The sequence below is a fragment of the Vitis riparia genome, chromosome 11 (genome assembly GCF_004353265.1).
Source record: "Vitis riparia cultivar Riparia Gloire de Montpellier isolate 1030 chromosome 11, EGFV_Vit.rip_1.0, whole genome shotgun sequence".
Classification (NCBI taxonomy): domain Eukaryota; kingdom Viridiplantae; phylum Streptophyta; class Magnoliopsida; order Vitales; family Vitaceae; genus Vitis; species Vitis riparia.
Genome location: NC_048441.1, coordinates 4,127,753 through 4,152,469, shown reverse-complemented (window position 1 = coordinate 4,152,469; position 24,717 = coordinate 4,127,753). Strand labels below are relative to the sequence as shown.

At 35.6% G+C, this 24,717-nt stretch overlaps 1 long non-coding RNA gene across 1 annotated transcript; it reads right to left on the bottom strand.

Annotated features, from left to right (window-relative positions):
* Window positions 1–2,015: 2,015 nt before the first annotated feature.
* On the bottom strand, window positions 2,016–2,908 carry LOC117924510. The gene is made up of 2 exons (XR_004652810.1): window positions 2,788–2,908; window positions 2,016–2,085 (listed from the first exon to the last, which is right to left on the bottom strand). It is a non-coding gene; the product is annotated as an uncharacterized LOC117924510 (long non-coding RNA).
* Between the last annotated feature and the right edge of the window lie 21,809 nt (window positions 2,909–24,717).

Sequence of the window (24,717 nt, the reverse complement as noted above, 5' to 3'; positions counted from 1 at the left end):
CTGCATCCAAAGAGGCTTGGGTGAATGATATGTGGACTGATTTAATAAGTGGGGAAAGGGGGGAAGGGAAAGGAGGAGGGGGGGGGGGGGGGGGGGGGGGGGGGGGGGGTGGTGGTGTGTGGAGTGTGGAACCCTTGTTTCATGAGGTCCTTCAATGATTGGGAGTTGGTTGAGGTGGAGAACCTGTTGGGGCGCTTGGGTGGGGAAAGAGTGTTGTTGGATGAGGAGGCTAAGATGGCAATTTCTCGATAAAGTCCCTTTACAAAGTCTTAGAGTCAAACCTTTACAAAGTCTCAGTAGTTGTGGAAGCTAGTTTTTACCTTATTCAGTGTGTTTTGGGTGTTCCCTTCATCGGTAAGGGAGACCCTCTTGGGTTGGAATGGTGCTTAGGTAGGCAAAAAGTGTAGGGTGGTGTGGAAAGCAAGCCCTTTATGCTTGTTTTGGTTTGTTTGGAAGGCTAGAAATAGAATTGCTTTTGAAGATGGGGTGCAAAGGCTGAAAGCTTCTTTTGTGTATTTACTATGGTAAGAGACCAAACTGTCTACAAAAGATGTCCTTCGATGTTAATAGATTTTATTGATTGGGTGGGATTTCGTTGAGGAAGGGGTTGGTTTTTTGTACATCTTGTTTGGATAGTTTTCTTTTTTGTTTCAGCTATAAGGGGGTGAGCGTCCTTCTCTTGTACATTTTGGGCCGCTATTTTAGTGCCTCTTTTTTAATACAATACTTTTACTAAAGAAATAAAAGCATAATCATTTTTTTTCCTTTTCATTTCTATGCCAAGAAGATTATAACATGTGGTGGAGGGTACATGTACATATTTTCTTCTCCTTTTGACAAAGGCCCATGTTTTTTCAATAAATCTCCTTGTCCTTTTGTACTTCAGAATATTTGCTTATGCGCTCTTGAAATATTTCTGACATGTAATTTTGGATATTCTCATATCTTCTATAGGATTATTTAAACCATATTGATTCTTAGTTTGACCTCTGCAGTTGTGATGTGGGACATATTCCTACCTAGGGCTCTAGACATCAGGTCCAGAGAGGCACTAGCTGGTTGCTCTAAGATTAAACCCCCCCAATTTTGCCTTCTATAGGGCACCTTCCATGCTTGTTCTCTCCATCAATGCTATCACAAATGCAAAAATCCAAGGCACAATTGCTTTCATCTTTGGAAACATAATGGTAGTCTTCTGAAATATGTCTCATACATTAGGATTACAGAGCTGCATCATTATGGCTGCACCAGAATTCACTTTGGCTGAGAGGTCAAACTTATTGACATTTCTGGGTTTTCCTTTGTTGAACTATTCAAAGACTGTCGTCCTGGAGAGCTATTTAGGAATCCAATACACCAGCAGGGTTTGTGCAGGTGGAATGAATATATCACTTTGACACAGAGCCATGGAGCTAACACAGGGAGGGAACAGAAAAAATAGCAATGAAGAAACAATGCAGTTCATGATGGTGCATTTCTATGTGGAGCAGAACATTTGCTCTCTTTTCTGATCCATAAGGAGGACAGACTAAGTGAAACGGGACCTCATATCTTTATGTTGAGCAAAGAGAAGAGATCATTAATCAGCAATTTGAGAAAATTATCAATGAAAAATGAATGTTGATGCTTCTATCCATTTATATACATCAATTATTGTTGGAAGGGAGGCATTGAGTGTTTGCATCATTAATCTCGTCAGTAATGTATACGAAATTCAGGTGTGAAAATGGAATGGAAGATTGTATGGAATGCTACAATGAAGTTCCCTCAACAAACCATATCGACAGATATTTGTCACTTATCAACTCATTGACTAGATATTTGCATTCAAACTGTAGTTGACCTAGAAATAATAAAATTTTCACAAAGGATAGACCAATTTTTCATGCAATTGGTTTTATTGATCAAAAAAGAAAGAAAAAAAAAAGCTGTCACAAAGAACAATAAATGAGGGAAGGTTTACCACTTTGAATGTCCATGATGCACTATGAAGAGAAAACAGCTCATCCTTTTTCGTAAAATTTGTAGTTCAGCCATTCCTCACCATGATCAAAGCCTGAATGGCTTCATAGTTTCTTATAAGATCTGTATGGATCGAATTAAGACAATGCATTGAAATCTAATCAATTAGCTGAAGGTTAAGAATTCATTGGTTGACAGCTGATTATCAAACATCATCCCAAAAAATATCTTTAGAGAAAGAAAAGGACAAATAAAAAGTGCATGAAAAAATATAAAAGAATGTTGGCTTCTCTCAAAAGAAAAAAAAAACACTCACAACCTGCGGATCTTCCATATAATCAAGCCACCTACTTCTTAGAGGAAGCACTAATACTCTTCTATGAATATAGTCACAAAAGAGTTTCTTTAATTTTCTAAAATCTTAATTTCTGCGTCAGTTTGTTCCGAATTCTAATTTGCCAAATAGCTAACTGGAAGTTGAGAAAGAAGGACAAAATTTCTGTAGCAATGTAGCCACTGTAACGAGATGAAAAACAAATGGTTTCAATTAAGCTCTATTTTAAGCGCTGGGCCATTAACTCATCGACAGTCATTTCAATCCATCGACAACTCCTTCAATTATCGAAATCAGAAATTGGAAACGGCAAATGGTTTCCATTACAAACCTCAGAGAGCAATCTACTATAGCAAGTCACATAAAATTCTGACAAAACCTAAAAAAATTTCTGTTTCTTTGTTTCCGACGAAAATTATTTCTCCAGATTTTTTTTTTTCATTAATCAAATGGAGAACGATTTGTGCTTTACGAACTCGAAGAACATGTACCTGAGAACCAACATCTGAGAGATTTCGAGCTCCGGATGCTGGTTCGAACCTCCGGCGATAACGCTGGCGAGAATGCGCTGGCCAGGGAGGGTTCCAAAACCCAAGAAGTAGAACTGTAGAAGAAACCTCTGCAGGGAAATGGAGGAAAGAGCAGGTTCCAGATCTCCTTCTTAAAACTGAAACGACGCAGTTCTAGTTTCTTCGTTTATTAAAACGGCGACGTTCTGTTTCTCCGTTGATGAAGTAAAGCCTTTCCTCTTTCCCCGTTACCTGCTGTCGATCCTTTGCAACAACAATTGTTTCACTTGCTCCTAATCCAATATTTTTACTAATATTTTGTACCTCTTATTTGGGAGTTTGAACTCAAATCCTTATTTACAAAAGATGAACATGACATTTTTTTTATATCAATTATCACATTTTGATTTGTGAAAATCACATTATCGATCAAAATTTTCTAAAATAATTTCTCGGGTCCTAGATTTTGGCTCCTATTTTTCTTGATTAAAAATGTACTCACCATAAAAGTGTTATTTTTATTGTGAATTCTAATTGAAAAGTTGAGAAAGATTTGTAAGGGTTTGTTTGGGAATATTTTTTAAAATTGTTCTCGAAAAATAGTTTTAAAAACGATTCTCTAATATTTTTCTAAAGTAAAAATTATTTGGAAAGTTGAAATATTTTGAACTTATTTTATTTATTTTAAAATATCATTTAAAAAAAAAATTAAGAGTCTATTTAATCATGTGATTTAAAAACAGTTTTCTTAAAAAAAAAAACAAAAAATTGTTTTTAAAAATTTCTAATACTATTTGACGGTTGTTTTTTGGAAATAATTTTTAAAAACAAAGTGAAATAGAAAACAATTTTTAGAAAACAAGAGTTGTTTTTACTAGTTTTTAAAAATAAAAAGAAAATGTGAGTCTGTTTGACCATGTTTTTCAAAACTTGTTTTTAAAAACTGTTTTTAAGTTAAAGAATAAAAAAAATAATTTAAAAACAAGTTTAAGAAAATATGGTTAAATGAGCTCCAAATTTTATGAGTTTTATTTTCAATTATTCTTTTTAAAATAATAGTATGAAACAAAATGAAAAGAACCAAAAAGAATTAAAAATATGTTCCAAAAAGAACACCATGTTTTCAATTTTTGGTTGTCATAATATATATATATATATATATTCTCAAAAATAGAAATCTAGTTTTGAAAATAGTTAACAAACATAACCTAAAACTTTGGCATATAGTAATGAAAGTTCTAAAATGAGACCTGTTATATCATCAATTTTTATGAAAGCTTAGGTCCAATTAATCATGTTTTCTGAATTTTTTTTTAAAAAAATGTTTTTTATTCTTTAATTTAAAAACAAGTTTAATATGACCAAATGAGCCAATATTTTTATTTTGTTTTTAAAAATTGGTGAAAATAATTCATACTTATTTTCTAAATACTATTCTCTATATTACTTTGTTTTTTAAAATTGTTTTTAAGGAATAATGGTCAAACATTATTAAAAAATTTTAAAAATAGAAAACTGTTTTTAAATCATACTACGGACCACAAAGTATACCATACGCTCTAACTATATATATATATATATATATATATATATATAATAAAAGGATCAATCAAAGAATAGAACAATTTGAAGGGTTTTCAAGTGTGCCTTTTGGGTGGTTTGAATACCAGCTTTCAACATGGGTAGATGCCTGGAATTATGTGGTGAGATATGTAGAGGAGAAAAAAAAGGGTCAAAACCAATGTCTGTATATATAAATTAATATTACTTTAGAAATTCCCCATAATGAATCTTATTCCTTTCTCAACAGAGCCCTGCAAATATGAAGGATGAAGGATGAATGTGCCACGTAACCTTTCAATAGGGACTCTTTCTCCAGCCTTCTATTCATTCACTCATCTTTTGAATGGTCAAGAAAGCTTGGAGATTACAGATTGACACAACGATATTGGACATTCTCTCTCTCTCTCCCTCCTTTAGCACTGTGGGTGCATGCTTAGGACTTAGCAGAGACCCAAGTCTATCATATATAGTAATTATGATGCTGCCTTTCTTTTCTTTTTTTTCCTAACGAGAAGTTATGCATATGAATTAATCCAACCAGGCGATATAAGAGGTTAAGCTTAATTTTGGGTGATGAGTGAAAATACTCGAGCACTGATTTAGCAAAAAGAAGAATCTGTTTCTATTCATACATCAGTTACAGTAGACCAATGACTATATATATATATTACAGTGTAACTAACCTAACCATCTAACCATCTATTGAACCACCTAACCATTCTCTAACTAACCATAACAGCATCTGTTAGAGAGGAGAGGAATCAGCTGCTGGTGCGGGTGCTTGTCTATCATCCCCCCGCAAGCTGACAGGTCTCGGGACAACAGAGAGACGAGTACGAGCGGCTGAGAACTGACAGCTTGGAACATGTTTAGTAAAGACATCTGCCAACTGGTCGGTAGAAGGAACATATTGAATCAAAAGCTCTTGGCGAAGGACCTTATCACGGACAAAGTGAAGATCAATCTCTATGTGCTTGGAGCGGGCATGGAAGACAGAGTTAGCTGCAAGAGCAGCAGCACTGATATTGTCACACCAGATCAGAGGAGTGTCCGGTTGAGGAATGCACAATTCTTTGAGCAGAAATTGAACCCAGGAGACCTCAGCGGCGAGAAAAGCAAGTGCCCAGTACTCCGATTCTGCACTACTACGAGAGACGACACGTTGCTTAGTGGAGGACCATGAGATGAGATTGGTGCCAAAAAAAAAGACAAAAGCCACTGGTGCTTCTTCTATCATCGGGACATGAAGCCCAATCCGCATCTGTATAGCCTTGAAGAGACCAAGATGGTGAGGCATGGATAGAAAGACCATGAGTAGCAGTACCTTTGAGATAGCGAAGTATGCGTTTAGCAGCTTACAGATGAGAAGTGGTAGGATGAGCCATGTATTGACAAGCTCGATTTACTGCAAATGAGATTTCTGGTCTTGTAAGAGTGATGTACTAAAGAACACCCACAAGACTACGATAGTGAGTAGCATCAAGAGCAGATAAAGGTTCTCCATCTGCTGCTGATAATAATTTTCCCAAAGCACCAGGTGTGCTAGCAGATTTGGCCCCAAGAAGATCAGCACGCTCAAGTAGCTGATGTATGTAGCGTTGTTGATTGAGATGAAGAACATGAGGAAGTCGGGTGACTTCAATGCCAAGGAAGTAGCTAATATCCCCAAGGTCTCGAAGAGCAAAATGAGAGCTAAGCTGAGAAATGATATGATGGACCTGTGGTGGATTGCTGCCAGTAATGAGAATATCATCCACATAGATTAAGAGGATGACAATATCAGATGCAGAGTGGAAATAAAATAAAGATGCATCAGCCCTTGAGCATTGGAATCCCAACTGTAAGATAAAGGAGCTGAGCTTGTGGAACCAGGCTCGAGGCGCTTGTTTAAGACCATAGAGAGCCTTCTGTAGATGACAAACATGAGTGGGGCAAGAGCTATCTTCAAAGCCTGGAGGTTGCATCATGAAAACCTGTTCTTTAAGATCTCCATTTAAAAAAGCATTATGTACATCTAGTTGTTTAATAGGCCAGTTGGAAGAGACAACAATGGAGAGAACAAGCCTGATAGTGCAAGGCTTCACAACTGGACTGAATGTCTCAAAAAAATCAATGCCATAGGTTTGATGAAAACCTTGGGCAACCAGCCGAGCTTTGTACCTGTCAATGCTGCCATCAGGTTTATGTTTGAGTTTGAAGACCCATTTACACCCAATAATTTTGACATTAGACGGAGGTGGCACCAAAGACCAAGTTTGATTCTTCAATAGAGCTTGATATTCCTGTTCCATAGCAAGCTTCCAATTGGAGTCTTGAAGAGCTTGTTTGACAGTTCGTGGCTCAGCCATAAGTGAGGTAAGATAGGTCTTCTTCTTACAAATACCAGATTTGGATCTGGTAATCATAGGATGGCTAGGAATTGGAGCTGTGGAGTCCTGGAGGGAAGCAGTAGAAATCTCAGCTGTTTCATCCACAAATGGCACCTGAATGAGCGGGGGTAAAGACAAGGAGCTGGCTGGAGGTGATGTGGGGACTGGTTCGGATGGGATAGCTGGAGGAGAGCTGGTTGTGGAGGGGAAGAGAATAGGAGATGGAGGAAAAGGAAATGCTGGAGTGACAGGAAAATCAGCTGATTGGTGGGAAGGAGAAGTCAATGTCTGAAATGGAAATGTAGTCTCTGCAAAGACTACATGCCTAGAGATATATACTCTGCCAGTTGTAGGATTAAGACAAAAATAACCCTTATGAAATGTTGCATAACCAAGAAAGATACAGGGTATGGACCGTGGCTGAAATTTGTTGGAGTTGAGATGTCTGAGGTGTGGATAACAAAGACAACCAAAGACTTTGAAATGGAAATAATCAGGTGGGTGTTTGTAAAGAAGAGAAAATGGGGAGCTGTAATTGAGCAAAGGAGATGGCATGCAATTGATAAGGGTAACTGCTGTAGTGAAAGCATAGGACCAAAATTTGGATGGAAGGGCAGCTGTGTAAAGAAGAGTGAGCCCGGTTTCTACAACATGGCGCATCTTGCGTTCGACCCGGCCATTTTGTTCAGGTGTATAAGGGCAAGAAAATCTATGAAGTATACCATGAAGAGATAGAAATCTGGTGAGGGCAGTGAACTCTCCACCATGATCTGTTTGAAGACATTTAATGGTGGTCTGAAACTGGTTTTCAACAAGAGTTTTAAATTGAACAAAAGTGGAATGAACCTGGTCCTTGGTAGGGAGTAAATATAACCATACAAATCTAGAGTAATCATCCATGAGCAACAAAAAATACCGAGCACCTGTGGAGGAAGGAACAGGTGCTGGTCCCCACAAGTCTGCATGGATGAGTTCAAGAGGAGAGGAGGCCCGGGAAGTGGACAAAGAGAAAGGAATTTTGTGACTTTTGGCACAACAACAAGCATTGCAAACATCAATTGTTTTATTTGAGTTGTATGAGATATTACATGTATGAAAAATTTTCTGAAGTATTATAGCAGAAGGGTGGCCAACTCGTTGATGCCACAACATAGTAGTAGGCTGAGTTTTTGTGAGAAACACTTGATGTTTAGAACTGGCAGTAGGTGAGTTGATAGATGAGGTAGGAAATTTGTAGAGTCCACGTTCAAGTTGGCCTTGGAGAAGAGTCACTTTGGTATCCTTGTCCTTGACAAAAAATGAAGAAGGATGAAATTCAAGAATGGTATTATTATCAGTACAGAATTTTGACACACTGATGAGATTTGAAGTGAGTTGTGGAACATGAAGCACATTATGTAAGACAAAGGGTTTAGCAGAAGTGTGGAGAAAGGAATGACCAACTTGGGTTATGGGTAGGGACTTACCATTGCCAACCATCACAGAGTCAGTACCATTGTATGGAGTACCATTGTGGATATTAGCAGCCGTGTGGGAGAGATGGTGAGTGGGGCCTGAATCCAGAAACCAGGAGTCCATTGATGCTGGGGAAGGTGCTGCTATCATGGCTTGAGCAGGAGGAGTGGGACCAGTTTGAGAGGTTGATGAGGCTGGTGCATGTGGCCCTTGATAATTCACATCAAATCTGTGATAACAAGAGAGGACCATGTGCCCAAACTTGCCACATAACTGACATTGTGGTCGGTTTTTTGTCTGGGATCGATTATTGTTGAACCGGTTAGGGCGATATCCTTGAGGATGTTGCTGTCGTGAATCTGGAAGAGTGTCAGGTCGTGGGGTTGGCATGAATGGCTGAGGTGGTTTCCCTTGAGAGGGTTTGTTGGACTGTGACCTTCGTGGTCTGTTATGAGTTGCAATATTGGCAATGAGGAGGTCTTCTTCAGCAGCTGTGGTTTGAAGATGCAGCCTCTGTTCATGAGTCAGAAGGATGCTATGTACCGCATGAAGTTGAAGGTCATCATCTCTAGCTGTGAGAGAAGCCACGATGGGGTTGTATTCAGCCCCTAGTCCACTTAGTAATTGAAGGATTTGATCCTTTTCTGGCACTGGTTCTCCAATAGCTGCTAGACTATCGGAGATGTGTTTGAGTTTTTGGATGTATTCCATCATGGTAAGAGGGCCTTTTTTGGTTGTTTGAAAAGCAAGTCTCAGCTGCATTGTTCTTGCTTTGGTGGAAGCAGAGAAGCTTCGTTGGAGGGCTGTCCATGCTTCATGGGATGTTCGTAGCCCAACAATTTGTCCCATAACATCTGGGGTGAGAGAGGAGTAGATCCAACTCAGGATCATACTATCATATCTCCTCCAAACCAGAAATCTGGGTTCACTTCTCCGGTGGATATTATTTTTGGAGGACATGGTCTCTGACCTTCAATATGGTCCTCAAATCCATTGGCATATATCACATTTTCCATTTGTGTATGCCAAAGGATGCAATTATCTCTATCTAGTTTGATAGGAAGAGGATGATTCAGCATGCTCATGTTCAGGGTAGAGGTTACCTGAGAAGAGACAATCTCCGGCGTGGTTTGTGTTGATGAAGCCATCGGAAACTAGGTACTGTATGTTCTTGAAGCTTTCTTGAGGTGAGTAAGAAAAGCAAAAAATAATCTGCAGATGATGTATATCAGAAGAAAGTTGCAGCAGAAATAGTTGTTGGAGATTTCTTGATTGTCTTGCCGGGGAGAGAAATCAGAAAAAGAAAATTCAGGAGCCTATGGCTCTGATACCATGAAAATACTCGAGCACTGATTTAGCAAAAAGAAGAATCTGTTTCTATTCATACATCAGTTACAGTAGACCAATGACTATATATATATATTACAGTGTAACTAACCTAACCATCTAACCATCTATTGAACCACCTAACCATTCTCTAACTAACCATAACAGCATCTGTTAGAGAGGAGAGGAATCAGCTGCTGGTGCGGGTGCTTGTCTATCAATTTTTTTTTTGTATGTATGATTGTAGTAAAGGGCAGGCCGGGGCTAGATGTACGTCTTTGTTCTCTTTTGGTGGCATCGCAAGCACTTGCCACTTTTGGAAGGTTAGTCAGATGGGGAATATATGCCTTACTTTATATGCCTTTATATATGTCAACCATTGCTAGCTCTACATAGCATATCGTTTGGTGTTTGGTCTAAGAGTCTTGCATGAAGAGGTGGAGAGTGGAGTGCAGCCAAGGATGACTTGCCGGAATTCACATATAGTGGAATGAGGCAAGAGGCCGGCCTCTTCCCATGGTGTCCCTGGCAGGTTGTCCTTGGCTACCTTTCGTTCTCTTCTTCTTATGCGAGGCTGTGTAGACCTGTATAATGAAGCTGCATGGAACCATTAACAATGAAGCTACTGAAGTTGAACTAGATTATTGAAAAGAGAGATGCATATTGAGCAGTTCATTGTTATTTTTTTCAGATTTATGATCGTACGTACTGTTGATTAGGCATGGGATTATGGTGCTGGTTTCTTTCTTTCTTTCTTTCTTTCTATCTTTATGAACTGCAGGCAGATGAAGCTTTTTATATGGTTATATTCAGATGCTTAAGCATGTTACAGTAGTGAAGAGGTCCTTTTTCAGCCATGATAAGTGTCATTGTCCAAGTCTTTTTTCAACGATACGAGTGGGTGACAGAAAACACAGAGCAAAGAAAGGTGTAGAAAAGAGACATATATATATATATATATATATATATATATATATATATTAGTAGACTCTATGAGTGAGAAAAACTGCAGGTGTCTCTTGACTTTGAAGCTGAGGACGTCGAGGTCACTAGAAGAGGAATATATGCAAAGATCCAACTAATGATGGCCCATGGGTGCCGATATTGTTGACATTATGTATCAATCATGAGTCTGAAATCCTTGAAAAGATCTGTAAATGGAATGTTTAAACGATTTAAAAAGTTATCAGTAGAGAACCGTATTTGTTAGATTGGATCAAAGCAACTACTCCGTGGACTATTAATGATCTCTTCTTCAAGGTATATATATTCTACTCTTGTAGTTATCTAACCTTAATTTGATTGTCTTTGATCCGACATGAGATATGCATATCTAATGCTTTCAAACTCTTTGAAGCATAAAACACTCGACTTTTATTCTATTCTAGAAGCTTGTTATGATATTTTATTTCATACACTTTAATCAAGAGAATTATTTGACAAATAAATCATACAATCAATTAACTGTTTTAGATCAAAATTCTAGACATTTTCTTACTTTTTAACATACAATAGACCATCTAGAATAATTCAATTTTCTCTTTAACCACTCCATTTTATTGTGGAGAATATAAAAATGTTAAAGGTCGTTGAATCTCATGATTTTCACAATATTCTTTTACTTTTTTAATATGAATTTGTATCCTTTATTAGATTTCATTGTCTTCATATATTGTACGTACTTTCTTTTATAATAGCTGCGTAAAAATTAATTTTTAAAAATAGTAAATATTTTGAAATTTTCTTTTGAAAAATACACTCAAGTTTTTGCACTCCAATCATTAATAAATAGTAAAAACAATTATTCTTACCAAAAGAATTTTGATGAATTGGGCGGCATAGTTCACATGAATGAGTTAACGTTTTAGAGGTTTCTTTGCACTTGTAGTTGTTTTATTTGAAAGAAATTTCTAAATATATTTTTTGAAGGAAGCATCTCATGCATAATTGATTCACGTAATCTATAATAGCTAGGCAACTCTTTCATCATTTTTTTTTTCTTATTTAACAATTGCAATCCCCGTCTAAATCTCAAGTGCCAAAATATCCAAGAAAAATCTTTAATATAGAATTTTAAGTATTTTATAGTGATTTTGAATGTTCAACAAGAAATTTTTTTGTCATGAACACATTAACAATCAAATTGACATATTGATTTTTATATTGAGAGACTTTGATATTTCATGTAGATATCGTAACTCTTTTCTAAGAGTTGGAACTTAATATATTGTTGAATATTAGGTGCATAGAATTGATGTCTTCAATTTTTTTTCAAGCAAATTAATCAAGATTTTACCTTTATACTTCACTAGGATTTTAGATGTATCTTCAAAAATAACATGACCACTTTTCGATTTCCTAGCTTCATAAAAATATTTTTAAATTCACACATATAATTACTTTGGTGTAAAGATACCATGTATTTTTCTTCTTATTAATCCTTTGCATGCCAACAATAAAGTAGATCCTTCTTGATCTTTCTTTTCAACATATATAGTTGAACTTCATCTCCTCATTCTCTATAATTACAGAACTTTTGATAATTATAATATTGAAGTTGGGATTTATTGTACTCCATCTTTTGTTTTTCCTTGTTTGTTCCTTCTTCCACATTCTTTTCATGAAATGAATTTTGCTTTATTTCTGCATTGTTTGATGAATTGAAACTACACCTTTCTTAATTTCCTTGACCACAACCATAACAATGATTATTTTTTCCTTTCTCATTACTAAATAGGCCTTTTCTTTCTTTCTTTTTTTTTTTTTTTGAAATTTTGTTCCAAACTTTCTTGTTTTTTCCTTTTTAACTTTCATGGACTTGTAATGATCATCTCATTAGTTGAGTAATGATCCTAGAATTGAAATCTTTTGGACTCTCTAATAGCACAACAATATAATCAACCTTTGAATCTAAAGAGTATAGATACTCTTGAAAAATAATCAGATATTGATTTTAATTCTTTCATACTGATCAAACTTTTAAATTTTCTTCTAATAGTTTGAAGATGATTTCTTTTTTTACTTATGATCAACTTCTTTATGGATGTTTTATAGTCTCTTCGTGCTTCCTTGAGAGTAGTTGTACTTGAAATCTTTTCAAAAGTGTCTTTTTTCATTGCTTGATAAAGGAGGGTAAAATCTTGTCTTTGTTCATTATATCTTTCAAAAACTTTCTTCGACTATGGAATAAAGTTGTTTCATCTTGCGGCTCCTTGTAGGAGTTCTTTACATCTCTCATGCATCTTATAAAATAAGTAAAACTTTTATCTTGACATTCCAGTTTTCATAATTGTCTTTGTTGAGTTAATGGATTTGAAATTGATGCACTCCACTTGTCCTTTTTTTCTTATGACTTTATATCAATTTATTGGATCGTAATAGAACTAAACACGTACAAACAATTAAACAAGAGATATAACTAATAAAAGCAAATAAAATAGAAATTCATTGTGTCTTCCATCACTCTTGTTTAACTATTACATAACCCCATATTATAAATACATATGTAACCAATAAAAACCCTTAATAACAAAAATATAGAACCTTTTTAGTATTCAATTACTTAAATATGAAAACCAAATCCATTACTCAAATAAAAATAACCTAATTAATTTTTAAAAACCAAATATTAAATCGTAATCTTTGGAGACTTTCTACACTTAAATGTACTTCCCAACATTGTTGAGTCAAATGATCTCCTATCAAGAATGCATGCGTGTGGTGAGTCAAGTGTTTGAAGTATTTAGCTCAAAAGTTAATTACCTAATTGGTAAGCACATTTTGAATTTTGACTAATTTGATTTGGCCAGCATATGGAATCATAAAAAGTGTTGGGGTCGGGTGAAAATGTTTTGATTTATTGAAGAAGAGATAAAAACATGGACAAAGAAGACATCAACCTAATGAAGGAGAGAGATCATGTATGGTTTGAAGACATCAACAAAGATGGAAGGACAATAGAGCAATTTGAAGAAGCTTTTATGTTTTCCTTTTCTGTTGTTTGAAACCATCTTTGGACATGTATGGTTAGATTCTTGGAAATATGTGGTTATGTACGTATATGGAAAAAGGGTCAACACCCACTTAATCAGAGATTCTCCTTGATGAATCGTATTCCTCTCTCAAAAGCCACCCGAAATCTCAAGGATCAAGACTTTACATGACATTTCAGAAAGGATTCTTTTCTCCAACCTTCTATTCTCTCTTTGGAATCCATATGCGCACCTAGTTTTACTGAGTTCTATGTTAATGATTATCCAGAGAAGAAGGTCTCTATAGGGCCATCTGTATTATATTGGCCCTCCGATTAGAAAGAAGGGCTTCATGATTCCTAGTTTAATTAGGGGGCACAGACTCAATGTTTAATTTAGAAGTAAAGAGAATACATTAATGGTAACATAGGCAGAAGAGGTTAATTATCTGCTTCACTCCTCCACATCATTAGGGGAAAAACTTAATTGCTATGTGCCTAGAAAATCTAAACCACGTTGACACCTGATCATATGATAGGCATGGATATTGTTGAATGCCTTGGATATGAAGGGGTCTTACTCCCTACTGAACCACATCCTACGGAGACCATCCTCTCACACAAAAAGATTCTATTCCCATTTTCATAAATAATACATGGGCATTCAACCGACTGACTATCCTCTTTAATTCACTTCATGCAAGGGCACAATATCCTTACATCTGTGTAGAACAAAAAGCTGCATGTTGTATAAGGGAAGGTTTTGGGTGACATGATCAGAATCTGCATGATTTTGAGGGGCTACATATCTTCATTCCCTCTTGGTGGCATCAAAAGCACTTGCTCTTTTGGATGGCTGGTCAGATGGAGAATATATGCCTCAACTTTATCTGCCTTTATATATGATAACAATTGCTCTGCATAGCTTGTAGGAGTGATCAAATTCACAAAATATTGAGTGCTTACCAACCCTTGGTGTTTGGTCTTAGAGTCTTGCATGAAGAGGTTGAGAGTGGAATGCAGCCAAGAATGATTTGCCGGAATTTATATATAGTGAGAAGAGAAGAGGCTATAGGCTTTCACATATATAGTGAACCCTGGCAAGTTGTCCTCGGCTACATTTGATTCTCTTCTTCTTATGTGAGTCTCCATAGACCTGTCAGTTATCTCGCAAGCAAAGTTACAACAATCGGACTAGATTGTGATCGAAATAAATATCTTTGAAACCATGTTTGCTATTGTTCGCTTAAGATATACAATAGAGGGTCATGCTGCAGGTTGATGAGGGTGATGGTGGTTTTTATTTTTCATCTCTTTTTCTTTTTTGATGTTTAACAGGCAAGTAGATTATATCAAGCTGATATGCTTATGCAGAGTTAACTGCCATGACATCTGTTTTGTTGGAAGAAACTAGCTCAGATATCAGCATAAACTTCAATTCAGGATGTTAGTACCAGAATATAAAGATATATAATATCATTCACTAGAAAAGATGCAACAGGTAATTTTAACGTGTTTTGGCTGATAACCCATACAATATGCCATGTTTCCTTACTTCTGCTGTGAGCTGTGAGCCCTTGCTGTATCAGGTGCCTCCCACACTTCTTCACATTTTTTTTCGTACTTGGTATAGGCAAGTACAGGCATTATCATATACCCCTTCGCATCTCATCTTCTTTCTCTTTCTTCGTGGACTAGAATTATTATAGAGTATTTCTTACAACTTTTCTTATGAAATAAAGATATTACTTTTACAAGGGAATACAAATTCTAAATAATATTTTTTAATTACCAAAGAAATATATATTTAATAGGAATTGGAGACACTTTCGACCGAGATATGTCTCTTTCCAAGTCTTTTTTGAAGATTTGAATACGTGCAGAAAAGGAAGAGTCACTGAAGAATTAAAGAAATAGGAAGAGGAATTATTAGATTCTAGAAGTCATAAAACATGACAGGTGTCCATTGGCTTTGAAGCTGAGTCAATAGAGGTATCTGGAAGAGGAATATATGCAAAGCTTCACCTAATGATTGATGCCAATGTTGAGAAGCATGTCTTAACCATGTGTTGAATATCTTAATTAATTTGAAAATCCATGAGATATAAGATGTCAAAGATCGAGCATTTGGTATTTGAGCCTCAAACTAATCACTGATGACCTTTTACTACTGAGGCCTTCCTTGGCATGCATTAGGAGATAAAATTGGTTCCCATGGTTCATTCGACGTATGTGACCATTAATTAAGACAATAATGTAGGACTGATGCATGGAATAATAAGTAATTGTGACCACCTGTGGTTGTCGAATTTGAATATTTCAAAGCGTGATTTGACAATGGCTGAATTTGGACTATGTGTCGTTGTTGAATACTTTTCTAGTATGTTGTTCATCGAGAACCATAAAAGAAGAATTTTATGTGGATAGCGAACAGCTGAGTGGTGGTGATAGATGAATGAATAGTGGATATGGCCATTGAGAGTAAGGGTTCGCTATCAAGAAAAGAGTCCTTTTTTCTTGATAAAAGTGAGAAGATTGCTGATGTATTCTGAACTAAATAGTCCAACACACAAATCGAACTTTATTTTTTTAGTTTTTTTTTGGCATTCTATGATGTCACTGAATGGAACAGGGGATTTAACATTTGAAAGATGAGATTGGCATGACTTAGTTCTACAATTTATATACCTTATATTTACATAACAACGTCCCATTAAATTTACAGTAAATACAAACAAGGGGACTGATTATGAAACTTATGCTATGTGACCAAATTGAAGGCATACATGACCATTGAACGCCATAGAATGTGGCCAGAAAAGTTTAGTTAGCTGAACCTCACTACACTTGATTTATGCTTTATCATGGGAAAATTATTAAACTTGAGGGTCTTGAAATTTTAAACTACGAGTGCTGATATATCAGGCATGATCCCCATGCCTCACATGAAAAAGATTTTATTCCTACTTCATAACTAAATTATGCATTCAACTAGCTGAAGATATCAAACTTTTTATGTAGTGTAGAGCAAAAAGATAATTAATTTGCATCTAGTATGAAAGGTCTCTTGTCATATGAAAATCTGTATGATTTTCAGGGGCGATATGTCTTCATTCTGTCTTGATGGCGTCACAAGCACTTGCCCTCTTGCAAGGCTAGTCAAAAGATGAATATATTCCCAAACTTTATCAGCTTATATAAGTCAACAAATTGCTGAAGAAGAAGATATCGACTGGCTTTAGAGTGACCAAATTCACTAAAATATGGAGTGGTTGTCTAGTTGGCGTTTGGTCTTAAAGTCTTTCATGAAGAGATAGGAGAGTGGAATGTAGCCAAGGATGACTTGTCGGCATTTATTCAGAGTGAAGCAGGATGCAACATGATTTTACCATACTGCATACCCTGGCAAGTTGTCCTAGGTTATTTTTTGCCTTCTTCTCATGTGAGACTCATTAGACCTGTCTGCTGTACATTTACTTGTTTATTTTTCTCTTCTTATTCACATTTCTGTCTTTGTATTTGTGGCCTTATGCTATTCAGAGCAAGAAAAGGGATCGCTCTTGATTGCACAAGAGAGTGAGGTTAACAGGCAGGTATAGTTTGCTGGACCTCATGCCATATTCTGATGATTATGCATGAGTTTTGAAGGTTCTTTATTCTGCCAATTTTCAGTCCTTTTAAGTATACAAGTGCACAAGAGAAAATTTCCAATTTGATTCTATTAGTGAGACATGCAGACAGTGGGGTCTAGCTCTGAAGACATTGAAGCTGAACAAATGGAAGTTGCTAGACGAATAATATGTCCATGCATATGTTGATAAAGGACTCATTTTATCAGTCAAGAACATACATTGGATTGGTCTTAAGAGTGCAAATTTATAGTGCAATACTCTTAATTTTTTCTTTCTTTAAAATATTTAATGTAGTTAATCTCAATTGATCACAATTAGAATATGTTTTGGACTGCATCCGAACACACCATTTATCTGTATACATAAGATAGAACACAACAAATTGCAATAAAAGGAGGTCATCCACTCAAACATGTGCGATATACTCATCCAACTCCATTAACAGCACAATTAACTCAGATACACCTGCTTTCAAGCTTGTATAGTTTGAATATATCAAAAATTGTAGAAGTTGCAAACATGGTCAGTTAACTAGACGAATGATTTAATATTTTGAGCTAAACAAATGTGATGGATTCATTTCTATTAGTAGCAATGACAAAGTGGGGATGCGTATGCCCAAGAAACCGCCTAATTCATATTCCTTTTTCATGGCAAGACAACAAGCCATATACGGACATTTTTGGATGCACCAGAACTGAACATATGTATGATGTAAGAATCAAGTTCACATGCAACATTCAAATTTAACTGAAAGAATAAGATGAATCAAGTGATGTAAGGTCTGGATATAATGGCATTGAGACTGAGCCCTCTGACAAATGGGCTAAAAAAATTGTTGGACGCCAGACATTCTTGACTTATTTAAAACAACCTATGCATTTATGATTGAAAAGATATTCTATTTGAATGATGCTGGCATAAAAATTCCAAGTTTTATTTGACATCAGCCCTATTGTAAAGAGAATTTGTGTCAAGTTGCAGAAGTTTATTCAGAGTAGGCATAATTTAGAAAGGGGAAATGTAGAGTATTAGAGGGTATTTGCTTTTTCAGCTTTTTGCTTAAAGCAATTGCATTCAGACTTTAGATTGTTTATTTTTATATTTTTGCATGACTTATTATAAACCTTTTTATGAATATAAAAAACCAAAATATTTGACTTTTTCTAAATGGAAAAAGTAACATGTTGGTTTTTCTTCACTTTTTAATGTTTAATATAAACAAAATATTTAAAAAACAAACAATCTCATATTTAACACTATTAATCATTAAAGTTCTATTTATAATTAAATAAAAAAACAAACACCACCTTAGGTGTTTATTTTTGTAGTATTTTATTTCTATTAAGTATTAAAAAGTAAAGAAAAAACTATATTATTTTTCTATTTAAAAAAAGCTACATATTTTGGTTTTTTTTTTATTTAGTAAAAAGTTTATAATAAATCATGAAAAAGTAGAAAAACAAACAATCTAAATTCTGAAAATAAATTGCTTTCAGTAAAAAGCCAAAAAAACAAACACCACCTTAGTCTATATATATTGTCTAAATTTTGATTCCACCAAGACATATGAATGTGAATGCATAAATAAAAATATATATACGGAATAAACTTACTTTACACTAGTCCATGAAAACTATGTATAAAATACATATATGGTGGAAATATGAAACTGGAAGGGCCTACTAGGATGGTAAGCAAATTCTGGATCTGGTCTTTTATTATATTGGCTGATTACATTTGGAGATGGGAGGCATTTTGGAAGGTGTTAATTTGATCATGGTCCATAGAAAAATTCCTTTAGAACAACTCTCCATGCCGTGATTTACTTTAGTCATTGACCAGCTTTATATGAAGTTATCTCACTTTGAAACAAATCAGCGTGTGGTATACTTTTGGAGATGAATGAAGTTCCAAGGAGATCTCATATTGAAAAGGAAAATGATAATGGGTAACAAATCAAATTCGGGAAATCCGTTGTGGACTTAGGCAATTAGCTTCAAATTAGAAGAAAAAAAAAATCTAAATTATCACTGAAGGAGAGAATTTTCTACTGTCCAAAAAACCTGAATTCTGACTATGAAAAGTTGGAACCCCATTTGCCAACATGCATGGTTACATGCATGCTTACACTTTTTGTGGTCCATCTGCAGATGATAAAAGGGTGAAAAAACACTTTATCCGGGGAAGGATCTGCAAATCACATATATCCTTTGATTATATTATTTCTGTCCTCAAAGAACATCTGCAAATTAATGAGAACAATCGTGTTGCTCTACAACCTTTCATCAATAAAGGGCCTTTCTCCAAGTTCTTTAGGAATATTTTGGGTATCTTTACCATTTCTATATGTGAAAACTGGAGTCCAAATTGTTAAACAAATACCATCTCTAATTGGCATAGAGAATGTACATGAAACAGAATGTCATGGAAGAGGCAGGAAAAACAAACAAATAAAAACACCAGGCTCATCCCTTCCCATCAATAATTTATGCTTTGATCGACCCTACATGCATGAGACTATGCTCTATTGTTATTCTCCAAAGGATTCCAAGCATCATACATGCAAGTCACCCCGCCCCCCCCCCCCCCCCCCCCCCCCCCCCCCTCTCTCTCTCTCTCTCTCTCTGTCACACACTCAACACACACATTCTATTCTCAAATTCTCTGACGAATTAATAACATCCTTCGTGCTATATCAAAGGGTCCAGATCTCCATTGTTTCATACCAATTGTAAGAAGATTTAGGATGTGTGAGAATAAGGATCTTTTGCTTAGGCAGAATTATGAGCATCTACACTTAAGGGATATATAATTGGTGGTCAACTCAGATAGAGAACAATGAAGTTATCAGAAATTCCATGCCTAATTTTTTATCAACAATATGGCAAAGGAAAACCTGACCAGAGAAGCAAGACATACAAATATGAAAACTAGAATTAGCAGGTAAACCCGGGAAGTGTGCAAATAGCAAACGAAGATAATGTGAAAATTAAAAGCTTTCAAGGAACTACAAGCTAGAAAATATATGTCACCATGAAAAAAAGCCACAAATTAAGCAATGATCTACATGGTACATTTCCCTCAGCCAAGCCTTAAGTTCTTCAAATTAGAAGAAAATTAACAGAGGATTATCTCCAATGCCATGGGCTTTCCACTTCTCAAAACACCTTTTAGGTCATGACTATGAAAGTTCCAATCCCATGTCAACATGCATAGTTACATGCTTCAAGTTTATGTGGTCCATATGCAGATGGCAAAAGGGTCAGAAACCACTACATCCAGGAAAGCATTTACAAATGACATGCATTACTCTCTTCACCCTTTCATCACCAGTGAAGTTCTTTTCTCCAACTTTTATTTTCATTTTGGATTTGTTTTACCATATCTGTATAATTGTATTTAGACTCAAGCAAGTTAAATTTGAAAATTTTAAACAATAGACCTAATTAGCATGGAAAATGTTCATCAAACAGATGCCATTTACAGAGGTAGAAAAAACGCCAGCCTCACCTCTTCCCATTATTGATTTTTGCCTTGCCCTAGATGAAAACAAGTTCTTTTTATTGATTTCTAAATCTTAGACAAGTTTGCATTGGCATATATAAAGGATTGCAAACATGGATATTCTTTCTCAGAAACATATGAGATTCTATTCCCATATATATATATATTCTGAAGTTTAGCATTCCAACCAACCTTTTAGTGCCTTTCCGGAATATCAAGGGTGCATGTCTTGTGCTGAGCCAAAGCACACAAATATTAGAAGAAACATTTGGGTGCATGAGAATATGGATAATTCTATTTAGTGGTGTTAATGCACTTGCCCTGTTGGATATATACTACCCAAATAGAGAATAATGAGGATATCAACTCTCCTTGTATACCTATATAAATGGCAACAATGCCGCAAAGATACATGGGGCAGAGAAAAACCATATATTAAAAAAAAAAATTGTTGCCTTTGTCCATGCTTCGTGTTTTGTGTTTAAGAGTTTTGCACGAAGAGGTAGAAAGGGTGGAATTGAGCCAAGTGTCACGGACTTAGTCTTTTCCTAAGCTCATGTGGCACTTAGACAAGTCAAGACCCTTGATCTTGCTAAGTTAGCCTTATTCCCGATGCTTAGGTTGCTAGGCTAAGATGCTCATGACTTGGAAGTTTTAGAAGGCGTAGTAGGCAACTTTTATAGAATGAAGCTTTTATTGCTCAAAGGAAGCTTTACAAGTGCTTTGGAACTCACTTGTTTGGTGCCTTGGCCAAATGAGGCCCTCACCTATTTAAAGTCACCAATGAAACTCTTTGGAACCTTGGAGGCTTCCTTACAACTCAAGAATAATCTAGAACATCCTATACAATTCTATGTACAAGAATATACAAGAGATTTCTAGAATTCTCTAGAAAGCCTTAGACTCCTTTCATGTCTTCCACCATAGTGTGGAGATGTGTGACATCTCTAGGTATTTCTAGAACTTTCCACACTCTCCCCATCAATGGCTAAGTGTAAAAGTCTCTAGAAGCTTCTTGGGCTCTATATAAACCCCTAGGGAGGTTCATTTGAAGCATCCTATGACACAAGGATGACTTGTTGTCATTGCAGTTGGTATTTGAGGCTTTAACTAGTCATGCATGGCAAGTTATCCTTTTTTCCTTTAGCTCCTCTTCCTCTCATGCGAACCATTGTAGACCTATATATATATTCTACCAAAAATCTAATGCCAATACTGCTTCAATATATACAAGGGGAAATCATCAACAAAATGAGGGTTTAAATGGAATTTTTTCTTTTCCCATCTTTTCCAGCTCATTGGTTCATTTACTTATATTTTTTGCATGTGCTTAAAGATGATTGATCAAACTCTTCATCATGTATAAGCATGGAGGTAATTTCCCTTTTTTCCTCTCATCCTATAATTTTAAGAAAATTTTTGCTTTGTATTTTGAATGTAGATGCTTATGCGTGAGTAATGCGACTTCTTTCTTAAGAAAAACCATCATTTTGCAGTGATACTCCCAAAGATCCGAGTCTTCACAAGACATGCTCTCATTAATAACAATATTATTAACAAAGTGATCTTTATCAAAGAATGGTTTTAGAAGACATAACTAGATTCTTTATCAGGAAAGCAATAAGCACTTGTGGACCTTGAAGTCATACAGAACAAGAGAGGAATGGAAAGCTCAGAATTTTAGCCGACTCGTTGAAAAATCCTTGCCACTCCTTGAGTTGGTATGAGCAGATAGAGTCACTTATGAGGGATGCAAAGTGCTACCTCATGATCAATGCCAATGTTAACAAGCATGTATAACTATGGCATTGGGAGAAAACCTTTGAAAATATGTGGATTAACAGATATTAATATATACCTAAATGAGTCAGTTTACTAGCTAGTAAAGAAAATTAATTCATTTGATTGGATCAAAACTAAAGGCAATCTCTTTATTTGAATGTATGGTGCCATTGATTCTATACCTTGGATATTTAATTGCATATCTTATACAACATTTGAGTAGACTGAGTTGGTGGCATAGAATGGAGAAATTCCCATACTCAAGGGATAGCCAAAATCAGAAGGAAATGAAAGAAGCCATTCTCATTAATTAAAGCTTAGCATGCATGATAGACAAATGGAGTGCTCATATAAAATTGCAATCAAAGCCATGGACTCAAACTTCCATGTCTCATAGCATAGTGTCAAGTTTATATGTCGAAAAGTGTTGGATAGAAATAATTAAAAGATTAGTACATGATGGAGTACTTAGTACTTTGGATTTTACTGATTTGACACTAGTGTGGACTACATTAAGGGAAAGCAGACCAATAAGTCAAAGAAAGGTGTCAAGAGGAGCACAAACATATTGGAGATCATACATTCATACATTTGTAGTCCAAACATGGACTTGTATGGTCCAAAATACTTCATATTTTTCATAGACGATGACTCACGATACATGTATCTCTACTTACTTCATAACAAGAATGAATCATTAGATGCCTTTAAGGGTTGTAAGGCCAAAGTAGAGAGCCAATGCGGAAAACAAATTAAGATAGTGAGAATAGATAGAGGTCGAGAATATTATGGTAGATACACTAATGATGGACAAACACCTGGTCCATTTGCAAAGTTTCTTCAAGAGCATGAGATAGTTGCCTAATATACCATGCTTGATTCCCTAAACTAGAATGACATAATAGAAAGAAGAAACTGAATGTTATTGGACATGGTACGGAATATGCTTAGTAGCTCCAAGGTTCCTAAATCCTTGTGGACTAAAGCTCTTAAAATGACAGTGCATATATTGAATTGAGTTTCAACTAAGGTTATTCTAAAGACACCATTTGATCGAATTATGGAAATGTTGGAAACCGAGTTTGCGACATATATGTGTTTGAGGATGCCCACCTAAAGGAAAAGTTTACAAACCACAAGAGACAAAACTAAACCTAAGGACCATTAGTGAATTTTTCATTGGATATGTCGAAAGGTCTAAAGGGTACATATTCTACTGTCCATCCCACAACACTAAGATTGTGGAATCATTCAGTGGGAGTGATCAATCCCAGAGCATAGTCTCTGAGAAATATCAATCTTCCACCTAAAGTGAAAGATTGGTTATCATTCATAACACTCCTCAAGTTCAAACAAGAGTTGAACAACCAATCATTGAAGTTCCACAAGCTGCAAAGAATATCCCAGTAGATCAAGTTGTTTAGGAAATGTCAAAATTTTTTGAACAATTAACTGAACAACATGATCCTCAGGAAAATGTTAATTCAACATTAAGGAGATATACTAGAGTAAGGAAATCAACAATTCCTAGTGATTATGTCGTGTATCTATAATAATCGGACTATAACATTAAATGCGAAAATGATCTAGAAACATTTTTACAAGCCATGAGTTACAAAGAATCAAATTTATGGTATAATGCTAAGAAAGATGAGATGAATTCTATGGCATCTAATGGAGTCTAGAATCTTGTTGAGTTACCCGATGGTGCAAAAGTCATAGGATGTAAATGGGTCTTTAGGATAAAGAAAGATTTATTAGGCAACATTGAAAAATATAAAGCAAGACTCGCTACTAAAGGATTCATTCAGAAGGAAGGAATCGACTACAAGGAGACTTTCTCTCCTCCTGTATTTAAGAAAGATTATTTTCATATTATTATGGAATTGGTTGCATATTTTGATTTAGAATTGCAACAAATGGATGTGAAAACGAATTTCTTCAATGAAGATATAAAGGAAGAAGTTTACATGAAACAACCAAAAGGAATTTCCTCTAGAGATGGTGAGCATTTGGTGTGCAAGCTCAAGAAATCCATATATGGATTAAAACAAGCCTCCCTTCGGTGGTACCTGAAATTCCATGATGTTATCTCTTCATTTGGGTTTGTAGAGAACATTATGGATCCATGTATATACTAAAAGGTCGGTGGGAGTAAAATCTGTTTCCTTATTCTATATGTGGATGACATTTTACTTGCAACCAATGATAAGAGTTTGCTACATGAGGTGGAACAATTTCTATTTAAAAACTTTGACATGAAGGATATGGATGATCCATCTTATTTCATTGGCATTAAGATACATAG